We start from the raw sequence: 17140 nt of genomic DNA on the forward strand, positions 1-17140 counted from the left end.
TTCCAATCAGAGAGTTTGTCCCATGTGGTGGAAATGCTGTTATTATTTATTCCGCCCTGTTACTCTTCCTGTAGGTATTAGGATCACTTAGTTGCCTTTCTGCTTCTTTGATATACATAGCCTTGGGCAGAATGACAATATTGCCTCCCTTATCGGCAGGACGGATAACTATACTAGTATCGTCTGCCAATTCTTTCATGGCTTGTCTTTCTGAGGCAGACAAATTATGTTTGAACTTCTTCATTTTTTTGGACCAATTTTGGCTTCTAAATTCCAACAGTTCCTTGCCTACCATTTCTTGGAAAGTGTCTATATTATCATGATTCATTCTGGGAGTGAAAGTGGATTGTGGTTTGAATTTACTCCCTGTACTGCTATTGTACTGTATGTCAAGGGCATCAAGAATGCGTCTAGCTTCAGTGCTGATTTCATGATCATCTAAATCATTATTGATCTCATCAAGAGCCATCATATTATCAATGTCACTAATCACTAGATTGTCTTCTATGATACTAGGATCAATTGGACCTTCACTTCTGCTTCTTGCAGGTTTGAGTTTATGCCATTTTTTTAGTTTCAATTTACGACAGAATTTAAAAAGGTCAATCTTGTCATCCACATAGTTCATCGGGACTGTGCGGCAAAAGGACATGCCTAGGCAGAGGGTACGTTTATCCTTATTACTAATGTCACGTGAGGATAAATTAATGATAGATAGATTTACCTGGGTTTCATCCATCATTGTTGTTTCTTGTACTGAGCCCTCTTGTTTCCCACTGGGCCTCGTGTTTTGTTTCCTCCTCTTATTAGTACCATACTCACAGCCAGATTTATCACATGTGCCCGTTAGTATTAATCACAGTGTATTGCTTCTATCAGCGCAAGAGTATCAATGGTAGCGTTGTCTTAGTTACTGTTGCTAGACAGCGTAGCTAGCGTAGGACGCTGACACATGCGCACTATCGCGAACCTTTGTTTAATTGCAAGGTGGTTCACAGCTTTCCGTAGTCCTTTGTTTATGTTACAGGGACCCCATTCAGCGCCTTTTCCCAATTTCCTTGGATATGTATTGTATAATTTCAATGTGGTCATAATACACTTTTACATGACCAATTTGGCATGACAAATTTAATGTGCTTACAGTTTCTATGGAACCTTTATGACTGTGATTACTGTTGTTTCTTGACTTAAATTTTTGACCACTCTAAGATGGCGCCCGCGATTATAGCATTATCTTGGTAGTCCATCTTCTATGTTATGTAAACAAATGTATTTAAAATGGCATTCTTCACAAACACAAATTGTGTGATCAAGCACTCATGGAGTGCGAAACGCGTCACGTAGGGCTTATGACGTGAATAAACCCTACCTTTGTTGGCAAACCGGATTGTGTGGTGTGGTTCATTGCGCCTGAGAGCACGCTTGGAACTCCGTTTAACAGTGATATTGATTGCCGGCTGCTTCACCGGTGGCATGCCACCCCCTCAAGACGAAGGATACACCATAGAAGCTACTTTTGTTTGGATATATGTATATATGTGTATATATGTATATATATATATATATATGTATATATATATATATATATATATATATATATATATATATATATATATATATGTATATATGTATATGTATGTATATATATATGTATATGTATGTATATGTATGTATATATGTATATGTATGTATATATATGTATATGTATATGTATGTATATGTATGTATATGTATGTATATATATATATGTATATATATATATGTATATATATATATATATATATATATGTATATATATGTATATATATATATATATATGTATATATATTCCTCAACGCACTTTCACCAGTCGTTGCTCCACTCGTTACGGGTGCTTCCTCGGCGCGTGGTGAGACGCGCAGTTACACTCCCAACTCCGGTCTTTGACTCGCTTCAGACCTTTCACTCGAGTGCACTCAAAAAAGCCAATATGCGGGGTTGAGTTCAAGCAATTTCCAATTATTTAATGCAGCGCTTCTGCAGCCAGTTTGACAAACGCGTTTCAGCGTTTCCGCCTTCGTCAGTGTCCAATCTCGGGCTGAGTGCCGGGATATTGAGACTGGAAGCACATATAAATTATGAACTAATTGAGGAAGCTCAATAAATAGGACTAACAATATCCGTCCTTGTGCACAACATATTACACTGCCTAGTCACCAAAACAGTGCTATCAGGACAGGTTGCCTTACTAGTATTTCAGTAAAAGGGCACTCAGCCGTTATGCAAACGCTATACCTTTAAATTAATGTAAATACAGACATGTAATAGCGTAAACATGTTTAGAATGCGAAAAAATGTTTTTTTGTAACCAATATGTATATATATATAGGCTCACGACCACGTCCTTTTCATTCATTGCTCCCAGACGTCACATCCTGGTCGGGGTTCAATCGAAAACCATAACCTGCTACAACATCTGCATAATGCAATGCAACCTACCTTGTATATTCTTCGGCCCTTTCTTTCTATGCTGAATTTCATGGGATACTAATCACCAGATGCTAAATCAGAGATGACCACACGGTGGCAGACTTGAACTACATTTGTATTTCGGCCGGTGATTAGGTCGAACCAAGCATACAGCGCAGGCTTCTCTGCTTCCTCTACTCTTTAGTAGTCGTAACGTAACGAACTTAGCCAACCTGGGACCAGAGAATGGCCTGCGCTGCTCTGCCCTTGCGTAGTCTAAGGTTACTTGAGGGTAAAGAAATCAATACCTCAGATTTACCAAGCCATGCAAAAGGGATGTCTTGAAACTAGGGTGACCAACTGGCATTGGTTCAAATTCAGGACGGGGAGTGTAAAAATTCAGGACAAAGGGTCAAAATTCAGGACACAAATTCAGGACAGGAGGTCAAAATTCAGGTCAAAACTTCAGGACAATTGGATAAGTTTTACAGACACATCAGAGGTCGCACAATAGTATATAAGTAAGCCCAGCCATATCCAAACATATTCAACCATTTGCAAACCTATCCATCATGTATTCTTCCATCTATCATTTCACTCATCCATCCCTTCATTCATCCTTTCACTCATCCATCCATTATCCACCCATCCACCCTTTCACCCTAGCCATCTGTACACTCATCCAGCCACTCTTCGACCCATCCATCCATTCACTCATCCATCCAGCCATTTACCCTTTCGCCCATCCAGCCATCCTTTTCACTTACTCATCCATCCTCCCAGTCACTCACCCATCCACCCTTTCAGTCATCCATCCACCCTTTCGCTCTCCATCAACCCTTTCACTTAGCAATCCTTCCTTCCATCCATCCAGCCACCCATCCATCTACTCATCCACTCATGAATCCATCCATTAACCTTATCACTCATCCATGCTTTCTCTCATCCATTTATTCTTTCACTCCTTCACTCATCTATTCATCCTTTTGTCCATCTACCCTCCCTTTCACTCACTCATCCATCCTTACATCCACCGGTTCACTCATCCATCTATCCATTCACCCTTGCACTTATCAATCCATCCATCATTTCACTCATCCATCCACCCACTCACTGACTCATCATCCACCTTTTCACTCATCCATCCACCCTTTTACCCATCCAGCTACCCTTCCACCCATACATCCAGCTATTGACCTTTTCGCTCTTCCATCCTTCCACTCACTCATAAATTCATCCATCCTCTCTCATTTTCCATCTATTCAATCTTTCATTCATCCATTCACCCTTTCACTAATTCATCCACCCATCCCTTCACTTACCCACTCGCCCACCTTTCCATATTAATTTTGAGCTGAGCCTTTTTAAGAAGAGGCCCATCAAGAACTTCACCCTCGCTGCAGGAGCCATTCCAGGACGGGGACAAAAGTCATCCAGGGCAGAGACAGGATCCACCAAAGGGGGGACAGGAGCCATAACAGGCAGGGGGGGGCACCACATGGGGGGACAGGAGCCATCACTGGGGGTGGGGGGCAGGAGCCATCACCGGGGGGAGGGGCAGGAGCCATCACAGGAGGGGGAACAGGATCCCCCAGGGTGGGCGCAGGGGTGGGCATGCAGTATTCTAATATCATCTTGGTCTCCTCCAGGGTGGGTTAGGGCTCCTCACCCCCTCCTGGACAAGACAACGAGAAGACAGGCTCTCTTTCCAAAATGATAGTTTTGCCATCCCCCACTGTGATGTACAGTACTTAAAGGACATACTCCAAGAGAACTGATTTAACTGATTGTCCTCCATACTTTGTTAATCAGCGTTGGTGCGATTGTACCATTTCTTTATTTTATTACATTATAGACTGCATGTTTGAAGAACAGAGGTGTGTAATCAGGGCTGGTTCTAGGATGTTTGGGGCTCTGGGCAGAAAGGGAATGTGTGAGGCCCCTGTAAACTGTAGAGACATGGCGCATTCAGGGCTGTTTGCATCTGAATAGATGCCCCTGCTCCTGAAGCTGCAGCCGCTCCCTCTCAGTCACCTTCAAGCACCTCTTAACAGCTCATCAGGGGCTGGAGGTGTGAGGATTGCCATCCCGCTGAGCCTCTCCAATGCTGCTGGGTATCTGTGCTTTGGTATTGCATCGGAGTCTGTTACACCCGACCTCAACAGCATCAGAGTCAAGAAGGGAGGTGGGTGGAAGCTGTGCCGACTTTAGGGTTGTGCGACCGGTGCCCGGTCAAAATTACTGAAAATGGCGTACGTTAAAGAATCCTTCACGGACAACGGACAGACGGCCAAAATTACGGACTGTCTGTGAAATGTATGGATGGTTGGTCACCCTACTTGAAACACCCCGCCTCCCCCAGCCCCACCAGCTACAGCGGATGTGAGGTTCTTTTTGGGCCTCTTTGGTCTGCAACTTGACAGATAATATCCAGGGCTTTAAGTGGGATGAAAAAACTGGGGGGTTTCTCAAAGGGGTGTGGCCTATGTCATTTAAGGGCGTGGCTTAAGAAACACATACTAAAAATCAGTGCTTAGCATAGTGTGCCACCCGACTTGTATTTTTGTGTTTCTATCATTGCATCCAGATATATAATATAACAAGTAACATCATGCCTACAACAAGTCAGGACTATTGGCTTTGTCAATGGTTGTTAGTTGCATAAGATAAATAAGTGCAGGCCATAAGAGGGCTTCGTCTATCACCTCCAAACAACACTGTGAGGAGCTCGCCCAGTACTTTTTGAATAAAGTGGAGCTGATTTACATGGGGCTACCGACGCTGTCCCTCGACTCCGAAGCTGAATTGTCATGTGTTCCTGGCAACCTGGTAGTCTATCTTCATTTCCTCCTTTGACTCTGTCCGGTTATGAGATCTTGAGCTCTAAAATTAGATCTGGCTCCCCGGCGGATCCTCTGCCACCTGCCCTTCATCGCCAACTATATTCCTCAATCTCTCCGATATGTCTTGAGTTGATCAATCTATCCTTGAGTACAACTTCTGTCCCCCGGGCATGGAAACACGCCAAAGTGGTCCCATTATTAAAAAAGCCTTCTCTGGACCCGAGCGACCCTGGGAACTATCGACCAATCTCCCAGCTTCCATTCGTGGCTAAGCTGATGGAATCCCTCGTGAATTCCATCTTGGCAGGATTCCTTGAGCAGAACGCCTTCCTTGATGTAACGCAGCATGGCTTTCGGCCACGGCACAGCACTGAGTCTTCTCTACTCACCGTGTAAGAGAGCATCCGAGGGAGTCTGGACATCGGGGACTCTGTGGCACTGGTCCTCCTGGACCTCAGTGCTGCATTTGATACGATTTTTCACGACATACTTTTGAAGCGTCTTGGGGAAGTGGGATTGGGAGACTTGGCACTGGCCTGGCTGCGGTCTTTTCTTGAGGACAGGTCTTTCCAGGTTCTGGTCCCTCCATATCACTCTCGAGAGGTAGCTCTACATTAGGGAGTCCCGCAGGGCTCCGTTTTGAGTCCCTTGTTGTTCAACTTGTATGTTGGTCCCTTGGCAGAGGTGGCAAAGAGAAGAGGACTATCCCTGGTTTCCTACGCCGACGACACCCAATTGGTGCTGGCTTTCTCGAAGAAGTGCAATAGCACACTGGTCAAGTTAAGGACAATCTCCTGGCAATCTCGGACTGGATGGCGGCTAACTGTTTACAGTTGAATGCCAGCAAGTGTGAGATTCTCCTCTTTGGCAGGGATTACGAGCTGTGGTCCGATCAATGCTGGCCGGATCGCCTTAAGCCCGCCCCTTGTCCCAAGGAGGCAGTGAAGAACCTGGGCGTATGGTTCGACAGCAACTTGTCCTTTGAAAAACAATTTAAGGCTGTTGCAGGGACTTGCTTCGGACTTTTACGTGGGCTTAGACCACTGCTCGGGTTCTTTTCTCCCAAGGTGCATCAGACCATCATCCAGGCGTCCATTATGTCCAGACTGGACTATGCTATACTGTCTCTATCTGGGCGCTAACAAAGCAAGCATCAAACGCCTACAGAGGGCCCAGAACGCGGCGGCTCGGCTTCTAGTTGCTCCGCCAAGATCACATTTGGTTGCTCATGTGCTTCCGAGGCTGCATTGGCTGCCAGTTGATCGTCGCATCGAGTTTAAAGCATTGTGTTACTCCCATAAGATTCTGGCACGACAGGCCCCGACGGGGCTACTCCATCTGCTGGAGTACTATGCGCCGATCCGTCCACTGTGTTCTGCTGATCTTGCCTTGGTCCGTGTCCCACGCATCTGGAGAGCGAGGGCCGGTGGTCGTTCCTTTGGCTACCTGGCCGCAAAACTCTGGAACTCACTCCCTTTTCCCATGAGAGTTACATCGAATCATCTGGCTTTTCACAAAACCCTAAAAACCTGGCTTTTTCCTGTAAGTAGCTTATCTGCAGGTTTTCACTACTGGCTCTGGTCCATGGGGTTTCTGATAGCGCTGGGACGCCTCGTCGCTGGGGCAGCTATGCGCTTTATAAAACTGGGGGGAAAAAAGCAGCAAATATGGCTAGTTGTTTTATACAATATTTAAAAAGCTTCCACTTAAAGCCCTGGTGACACCACGACTATGTTACTGCTCCTGCATTTAAAAAGAGAAGGGAAATCCAGAGAGAAAATTACTCTATTTTAAGGATTTCCCTTCCCCTACAAAGCTCACCTGGCATGAAGTCATGCCCTAACTTCTCCACTAGTGAGAAGTAAGCAGTGTGAGCAGGCGCACATCGATGTGCCTGCTGTCACTGCAGAAGGGAAAAAAATGGGCCACTTGTGCCAGAGCACAAACAGAGCCCAATAGAGACCCGTTTTGAGGCCCCCTTTAAAAAACTGTCGGTGGTCAGCACCGGTGAGACCCGGCCCACTTAAAGCCCTGATAATATCTCATAATTAGCTCTACAGGAAGAACCGAAAGATGGGGTTACAGAAAAGGCAAAGGATGGACGAGTGGGCGAATTTCACCCTTGGGTGAAAGGATGGATGGAGGAGTGGGTAAAGGAATGGTTAGATGGAAGCATGCACGGATGAGGGGATGAAAGAATGGACGAATGAGTGGCTGAAAGGATGGATTGATGAGTGGCTGAAAGGATGGGTGGGTAATGGGATGGATGGGCCGGCAAAACGATTTGTAGGTAAAAGGATGGATGGATGAGTGGGTAGAAGAATGAGAGAGATGGGTGAAAGGATTGATGAATGAATGGGTAAAATATGGGTAAATCAGTGGGTCATAGGATGAGTGGAAGAGTGGGTGGGAGAATGTGTATATGGGTGAATGAAAGGATGGCAGGGTAAATAGAAATCTGAATGGGAGGATGGATTGTTGGGTTGGTGGGTGGGTAGGGAGGTAGGTGTGTAGGTGTGTAGGTGTGTGTGTGTGTGTGTGCGTGTGCTTGGGTGTGTGTGTAAGAATGGCAGAGTAAGTGAATATTGAAGAATAAATGGATGAATGGTGGGTGAAATACTGGCAGTATAAATGGAAATCTGATGGGATGGATGTATCAGTGGGTGAACGGATAGCAGCGTAAAGGAAAATTTGAAAGAATAGGTTGATGGGTGAGTGAAAGGATGGAAGAGTAAATGACAATCTGAGAGGATGGATGGTTTGGTGAAATGAAGGAAGAGTAAATGGAAATCTGAGAGGAAGGATGTATGACAATAAATGTTAATCTGAGAGGATAGATCATGGTTGGATGGATATGATGTTTTGTTATGTTACAGGCTATTTCTAGAGCACACGTTCATAGGGGGGTCTCTAGGCACTAGGTACTGATATGTCGTAAGAGCCCTTATTACTGATAAACCTGTGTAAACTGCCAGGTCTTCAGGAGCTTCCTAAATTTAGTGTAGTGGGAGAAATGCCTAATTTCCATGGGGAGGGTGTTCCATACTCGAGGGACCGTGACCGAGAAACTGCGACCTCCCATACTAAGTTTCTTATAGGTGGGGGTGACCAGGTAATGCAGGGAGCTAGGTCTCAGTTCTCTTGTTGAGCGATATTTTACATTCCGCGCTTGCACGAATCCTGGGCAGCTCATATGTAATTCCTTGAACGCCATGCAGCATACCTTGAACCTAGATCTTTGCACAATAGGCAGCCATGGATGGATGAATGAATGGGCAAAAGATCAACTGATGGAAGAAAGGCTTTATTGGAGGATGGGTAAGTCGATGGATGGATGGAATGGTGACAGACTGACTGATGGGTGAAAGAATAAACAAATGGCAGAAGGTAAACATGAAATGGTGAATATCAATGTGTGTGTAGTAGGATTAAAGCATGAATGGTTAGATGCAAGATACAAGGAAGCTCTTCTAGGGAGATTTGATCTTTGCTTCCTTGGTGCCATCAGAGCTTTGGATCCAAGTGATGCTCCTCCCTTGCACACAAGGCCACCTTGTGTTGCTTAGTAAATCTGGAGTAATGCAAGGCAGTGATAGTTGCTGTCATGCGTTTCTCTGCTCTTACAAGGTGTTCCATGGATGGAGTGTGGGTGTTTCTACATATCCCCCATAAATGGATGTGTCCATAACATCCTCATCACAGGTCAAGCCTAGAACCCACCTACCCTATGGGCATCAATGAAGCACTTAACTGCCCATAGAACTTCCTGTTTTTTATTTTTCCTGTTTCATGACTGAGACCAGGATGTGGGAAGAAGTCCCTGCTGGGCTTGGATCTCCAACGCACCACCATGCTCAGATCCTACTGTGCTGGCCACAGCGGGAGTGGCGTGATTAGGAGCCATGGGGGAAAACTGTTGGATCCTGGTAGCATGATGGAGCGCTTCACAACATGGGTTGGTTGAGGCAACATATTAAGGCGATTGTAAACACATTGAATCAAGGCGTAACTGGAAGACCTATGTGTTGAATAACATTACAGGAAAGGAAAACAAAGGGAGTCACAATAGTGAGCACAAGCAAGGGTGGGGGAGAGGCATAAGTCTCGGTGAGGCAGTGGTTATGTCCTGCGAAGTGCAGGGTTAGGTTTTAAGGCAGCGACTATCTATTCGGGAAAGACCGGTTAAAGAAGTGGTCTTTGAGTTGTCTTTTGAATTGTAGAAAGGAGGGGGTAGCCCTGATATGAACTGGGACGGAGTTCCAGATTTTGGGGGCATTTCCAGAGAAGGATTGTGAAGTGTTTTTTTGTTTGTGGATTTTCAACAGGATGAGGAGTGTTGGAGCTTCTGAGGCTTCTTGTCCGACCAACCTTTTTGAGTTTGGTGGCCAGGTAGGCTGGTTACCCTGTATGAAGGGCTGTGTGCGTGAGGTAGGCCGTTCTGAAATTGGCACGCATTTCAATTGGGAGCCATTTTGGCTCTCTGAGTGCGGGCGAGATGTGATCAAACTTCTTCACTCCAGTGACCATTCTGGCTGCTGCGTTGAGCGTAGATCTGAGGGGGGCTAGGTGGAATTTTGCTGTACCTGTGAGGGAAGCATTCCCGTAATCTAGTCTTGACAGCACCAGGGATTGAGTGGCTAGTTTGAGGTCGTTAGGCGGGATGAGGGGCTTAATTTGGTTAAGAAGCTTCAGGTTAAGGAAGGAGCTCTTGGCGGTGTTCTTAATGTGTTTCGTCATGTCAAGTTTGGGGTCCAGGGTGATTCTGAGCAATTTTGCGGAACCCTTCTTGGATGCTCAGACGTGAGTCCCTTGCTCACTTTGCCACTGGATTCAAGCAAGCCGGGCTGAAGATGGCTGGAATGCCAGAAACCGGTCCTCAGAAGCGTGTTTCCGGTCCAGGGAAGACATGGCTTGGCAGTTCGGGCTGAACTGTTCCCATGAGGCACAGGGTCAGACTGATTTGCATATAGCCATGTCAGAACTGGGGTGGCAGAGTGGGCTAAAGAACGGTGATGGATTAAACCCAGATCTTTTGACTGGGTGTGAGTGTTTGATTGATTCAGATGCTCCATCCATCACCACCCCCTTTTGTACCGCTTTTGGCTGCCCTAAGTGTGGCAGAGTATGCTCAGACGTGAGTCCCTTGCTCACTTTGCCACTGGATTCAAGCAAGCCGGGCTGAAGACGGCTCGAATGCCAGAAACCGGTCCTCGGAAGCTTGTTTCCGGTCCAGGGAAGACATGGCTTGGAAGTTCGGGCTGGACTGTTCCCATGAGGCACAGGGTCAGACTAATTTGCATATAGCCATGTCTGAACTGGGGTGGCAGAGTGGGCTAACGAACGGTGATGGATTAAACCCAGATCTTTTGACTGGGTGTGAGTGTTTGATTGATTCAGATGCTCCGTCCATCACCACCCCCTTTTGTACCGCGTCTGATTGAGGAACAGCTTAACCGTTGAAGCCTGAATACAGCTTGGAGAGGTGATATGTGTTTTTATAGGATGCATCTCACCAATTTTTGTTATAGAGGAGAGGAGGAGTAAACCGCCGATCGGCGTCCAAATATGGAGTGTTTAATAACTGGGGTGAAGCTAGAGGTGTATCCCTGTAGGTCGAAGGGTTTGTCTTCCCAGGTCTCCTGGAGTAGGATGATGTCGAAGGTTTTGAGATAGTTCAGGAAGTCATGGTCGCGCAGCTTGGAATTTAAACCGTTAATGTTCCAGATGCAGATTTTGACTTCGTTGAAGCCCATTCGAGGAGGTGGTGTAGGCGGCATCCTGTGTCAATTTGAGTGCGTTAAGAGGATAGTGCGTTGGAGCCCTTGCCTTCCATTCATAAACAAAGATTCCTTTGGGGGGGACTGACTAGCTGTTGGTGTTCGGCCCCTTGCTCCCCTTAGGACTGAAGTCACTGGTCGAAGAAGACTGTCTGTAATTAGAAATGGAGCTGGATATTGTGGTTTAGGGACTGATTTTAGTGTAATCCCTCAATTTTGATTTTTTTTGTTTTCTTGGGTAATTCTGCTGGCTATCTCCTGTGTTTTCCATCTAGTTTTGGAGGCTTCAGGGTTTAGCAAACCATTGTTCGGTAAAAACTCAACATACAATAGGTCGGAACTATGAATGTTAGCCTACTTGGTGATGGCTTGCAAGAGTCGTAATATAGTCCCTCTGTTTAAGGTATCTATTCGGCCTCGCGACTTGTATAGAGGAACGAAAATGATCGTGTCGGACTCCTCCTCTTGGGCGAATTCCTGGGTCGGGTGCGCAGAGTTGTGGCTAGCAGCGCTTCCAACCTGATGTACACTAGAGGTGTCTGGGACGAGGGAATTCCTTCCGATATTTTCGTTAGTTGTTGATAATTTGATTTGGCGATCCCAAGCTTATGCTTCCGAGCCTCTACTTAGAGGTATGTTGTTTGGTGGTTCTTGACATAATTTTCTGGTTATGAGTTCTGATGTAAATAGACTCATTTTCCGTTTCTAGATTTTGAGCCTGGGATAGCATCACTGGGGCTTTTATCATGTGTAAGGACTCCTGGATTTTGAATGTTGGCGGTATTTCTAATAGACTACTTGAATTAATTTTCTCCGTTCCTGCCGCACTTACCTCCATTTGCTTTGCTTTTAATAAAGAGTACGAATCACCTTGCGGCGTTTTTTGCAATTGTGTAGGGTCACCTGTGGTGCCTTCTTCCGATAGTGAGGCTGGAGAATTTTGATTACTTATAGCTTTGGGGTTCATATCCGCTGGTTGCCATGATAACCAATTAGACAGGTGTTGGGCCTGAGCTGTGATTTTCCTTTTCCTCCTCTTTCTTTTGTTTCGGCGACCGATATTCGTTGGCGTTATTTTTTTGCTTAATTCGGATGATTCTATTACTACTTTTTCTGGGGTGGCAGCCTCTCGATGTTGAAGTGTAGTTGTTGTAACCATTACTGGTGGATCTTGCTGTGGTGGTGATAGCGTGGCTAGCTCGATTTCGTTGCTTGCCGTGATCAGTGAAAGTTGGGAAAATGTGTTGAGGTGGGACTTAATGGGCCCACTACCTTCCTGTGGGTATGAAAAAGGTGGATGTTGTATTTGAGAGTTTTCTATATCAAAATGCTTAGCTGGTCCCCCAGTTCCATTTTTTGATTTGTGGGGCTGGGTTCCGCTGCGTTTTCTAGTACCAGTTCTAAGTCCTTTGTCCTTACTGAGTTGCCATTTAGTTTGTGCTCTTTAGTGGTCATGGTGTTAATTGAGTGCCTGTTATTTGATCCACTCGATTCTAGTTGTTGTTTTTGATGTGTTTTTTGTGGCTCCGTTGTATGGATTTGTACCACTGTTTGTTTTAAGTTTGGTTTTGTATCGGTCTCAGAGGAGAAATTAAAGTTGATCGGTTGCAGTGGAGTTTGTAATCCTTTAATGCCGCTAGTTTTTGAGAATATTATCGTGACTGGATCTTTCAAGAACGCAAATTTGGTGTAGATCTTGGGTTGGAAAGAATGCAGGCTCTTTCGTTTGGAGGAGCCCTCTATTGTAATTAAGTTCTTAGTTCCTGGGCTCAGCCATAGGGTGGCCGCTGGACTTGACTTGACTGCTTTAGTCGTTACTTTTGATGGTGTCCGGCACTGCCTTGGAGAGGCATTGTAAGGAATTCGAAGTGGGCTGTAGTTTACTGGACTATCAGCTGGGGTGGTTATTGCGGTACTGTAATGCTCTTCAGGCGGTGATATATCACTATTTTCCTCGAGCTTACCACATTTAATTTTCTGAGTGTCTAAATCTGAGCCGAGGGTGTCCTCGACCCTACACCCGTAGTTCCTGTTGTCAGACATTTTTTTCCTTTTTGTTGGTTTCGTTGTTTTTTGAGTACGTTTGGAAATGGATGGATTTTTTCTCACTCTGCCGGACCTCATGTTTCCCCAATTAGTATACTCGGGTTGAGGGCTGGCTTTAGCAACTAATTTTGTCCCCCTGTGGCGGTCTTGTTATTGTCAGTTGACTTAATTTAGGTGTCGAATTGTTGCTGTTGGGTTACGTTGTATTAAGTAAGTTAAATTTGTGTTCCTGTGCGGTTGCTGAGAGACGCTTGGCCGTAATCTTAGGCTGGATGCCTAATACTTGATGTCGATAGTTGTAGTTGTTGTGGTCCACAGTGAACCCCATGTGTCCACTAACTGAGGCTTGACACAAAGACATAAAGTCGCAAGGACCCCCCACGTGCTGCCCGCGGCTCTCGCCTGTGGTGCTCCCTGCCCAACTGTCCCCTTCCAAGCCGCTGCTTTACTGCCCCTCCACCCCCGTTGTTACTGGCATTCTACCTGCGGTCTGTGGATGTTCCTTGATGCGGGGCTGCTGTGGATGATCCTGGATGTTGAGCTCCCGGGGTTGGAGCTGGAGCTACAGCTTCGCGCTTTCAGCTCAGTCCGCTCCCCAAGACCACAGTGGCAGGGCGGGGCCGAAGCCGAGGAAGATCAGGACTCTAGGTTTCAGAAGGGCGAGAGCAGCACTGCAACGGAGGTCAGGAAGGTGAGGGCGTTGGCGGAGCAGGAGTGGGCGAGATGAAGCGAGGGCGCCCTGCCGGCTCCCACCGCACCGCTCCACTAGGAGCTGTGAGCTACGGCAGAGAGGCAGAGCAGAAGCGGGTGGGTGAGGAACCCAGGAAAACTCCGATCCTCCTGTTTTCGGGCAGCTCCCGCCAGAAAGGGGAAGCCGCAACAGCCGTCCCGCGGCACTTCCTTCAGCGGGCCTCCTTGGACAGACCGCTCCTGGGCAGTGCGGATGCTCCCCGCAATGGAGTCAGAGAGTTGAGGGGGGGGCGGAGAACCAGAAGGCAAACCACAGAGCAGAAGAGAGATCTGCTGACAATTGGGACACTCTCTGGGTTAATAACAAAGTCGCACAGGGACTAGCACAACAGTTTTACACTTCAGCATTCCTCTACTTGTCTATCTGTGGACTTACCTCTGCTGCTACCACTGCCAAAATATGTTCCAAAGATCTGGTCCCAGGTTCCTAAAGCAGAGACCAGAGCAGCAATCTCTGCTTTCATCCCCTTGCTTCCCCCTGCGTTCACCGCTTCCACCGCTGTTAGTCTCCACCAGTCATCCGACATCGGGAGGAGTCAGACTGGGGACCGGGCTTTAAGTCGGAGCAGACCGGCACCCACTGCTCCTTTGGCTGCCCTCAGAAGTTGATTTCCTATCCAGAGCAGACAGACCGGGATTCGGGCCGGAGCCGGGCGGGCGGTCTGGGTCTGCAGCTCAATGGCAGCTCCCTGCCCTCCGGAGTTGGTTCCCAATCTGGAGCAGACGGACCGGGTACCAGACTTCAGGCAGTGGTGCAGCGCAACACGGGAAAATCCAGATCCGCGATCTGTGATCAGCGGCAGCAAACTCTCCTGGTAGCATGTGACGTCAGCACACGTGGTTCTTGGACTCTCCAAGGGAAGTGGCCTTGCAGCAAAGACAGTTGGGAAGGACTCAGGCACTGGAGTGTCAGGAGGGTTTGTGATACCCAGTGTTGGACGACTCTTAGAGTGTCATTGAGTCTCTGAATATCATCAATGGAGGAGGTTTCAAGGTAGATCTGGGTGTCGTCCGCGTAGAGGTGGAAGGGGATGTACGACTTTTTGAGTATGTTAGTGAGGGGTTCCATGTAGATGTTGAACAGTTGAGATGATAGAACTGATCCCTGGGGGACGCCTCTGTTGACGGGGTGGAGGTCTGATAAATAGTTTATAACCTTTATTCTTTGGCTGTGGTTCTGGAGAAAGGCGGAGAACCACTTTAGCACCTCTTCTGTCCCTACTCTCTGATGAAGTACCTTGATGAGCAGGTTATGGTCTACCATGTCAAAGACAGCCGATAAGTCCAGGAGAAGTAGTAGGGAGCATTAGCCTGAATCTAGTGATTTGTGTAGGTCGTCGATGACATTGAGGATCATTGTCTCTGTGCTGCAACCTTTTCTGAAGCCTGATTGGTGAGTGTCTAAGAGGTTAGTGTTGTCTCTTTGTTGAGTCAATTGGAGGAGAACGCACCTTTCCAGGTTTTGGGCTAGGAGAGGAAGATGAGACACAGGTCTGAAGTTGTTTGAGTTGTTAGTATCTAAGCCCGTTTTTTTCAATAGTGGCGTTACTTGGCCGACTTTAAGGCAGTCTGGTATGACTCCAGTAGTGAGGGAGCTGTTAATGATCTTGGTCCAGAGCGGGGCTTAGAAGAGACTGAGCTTTCTGGCTAACTGGGCAGGAATTGGATCGGAGGCGTGAGAGGAGGGTTTAGCGGTGGCGATCATTTTGGCTAGCTCTGCTTCGGAGATGGGATTGAAAGAATTCCAGTGGGTAGGTGGGAGCTTGTGAGTGGCAGCTCCTATCCCTAGGGGTGTACTCTTGTGTGGGAGACTGCGGGTGACATCAAGGGAGAGCTCAATCTTGGAAATGTTGTAGTTGAAGAAGTTAACGAAATTCTCACACAAATCTTTAGAAGCCAGAACTGAGGGTGCCGGGGGTTTGGGAGTTTGTTGTCGAATGAGCTTGAAGAGCTCCTTGGGCCTGTTTTTAGCATTGTCTAAAGCATTGCAAAAGAAAGAAGTCTTTTCATTTTTTATGTGTTTTTTACATACCCCATATTGTTTTGAGTTGCTCTAGGAGGATTTGGGACGGGCTCTCAGAGTTTATGTCTGTGTTAAACCAGGATCTGGATGGGGTGATTCTAATTCTTTTTTGTTTCAGTGGCGCTGTTTCATCTAGAATGTCAGTCATAGTGGAGTTGTAGTGGGAGGTGAGTTCTGTTGTGGTGAGATCCTCTGTGGGGATGTGAAGGAGAGAGCTTATCTTGACTTCCAAGTTCGCCAGGGGGATCTTAGTTAGATTTCTCACCCACTGAGGGGGGTCCAGCGTGAGGGGCTGACCTAGGAGCACTTGGTTGATGTTGAACAGGATGATGTGGTGATCGGACCAGTCAACAGGCAGGATGTGGTTGATCGTGACTGAGTCCGGATAGGCAATAATGGCATCAAGGTTTGCTCCTCCGTTGTGGGTTTCCTCTTCACAATGTTGGGTGAGGTTGTTCATTCAGGGTTTAGATCAACGGGTCATTTTTGTTATTCCAGTGGAGGTTGAGATCAACTAGAATTAAGTTGGTGCTGTCACGAAGTGAGCAGTGGGTTATCAGGTCAGATAAAGGTTCTCCGAATATGGCGGAGTGGCCAGGCGGGTGGTAGAGGTGGTGGCAGAGAAGTGGTTTGTTATCTCTTGTCTTGATGTTTGTGGTTACACATTCAAAGGAGTTGTAGTTGAAGGTGTTGATTTCCGTCACAAGTATGGTGGTCTTGTGTATGATAGCTACACCCCCACCTCGATGGACTTTTCTGTCTTTATTGATGATCGCAAAACCTGGGGAACAAGTAAGTCCATGAATTGAGAGGAGAAGTCATTAAGTCATGATTCGGTGATGAAGGTGATGTCAATGTCATGAGTGAGGATGGTTTCTGCCAGCTCTGTTCCATGTTTGATGGCTGATCTGCAATTTATGAGCATGCATTTGGTGGAAGGCAGCTCCTTATTGATTTTCTTCATTAAGGGGGACCTGGGGATGTTCGTGAGGAAGGATGGGGGTCTTGGGACTCTGGGAGGTAGGTGGTCTCTTCTAAATCCTGTGATGACTTGGATCTTGGCTTTAGGGGAGAGAGAGAAGGCAGTGTCATACAAGGCGGCAAGCTCCAACGCTTTGCTCGTGGACATAGCTGGTCTAGATCTGTAGGGTCTCTGAGTCTGATTTGGGAGAAGGGTTGAGTTCCAATCGCACCCCTGGACTTTAGCAGGTCTTTGATGCTTAGGGCTGGAGAAGGTATGGGACTGAAGCGGG

This window comes from Lissotriton vulgaris, chromosome 1_1, assembly GCF_964263255.1.
Source record: "Lissotriton vulgaris chromosome 1_1, aLisVul1.2, whole genome shotgun sequence".
Lineage (NCBI taxonomy): Eukaryota > Metazoa > Chordata > Amphibia > Caudata > Salamandridae > Lissotriton > Lissotriton vulgaris.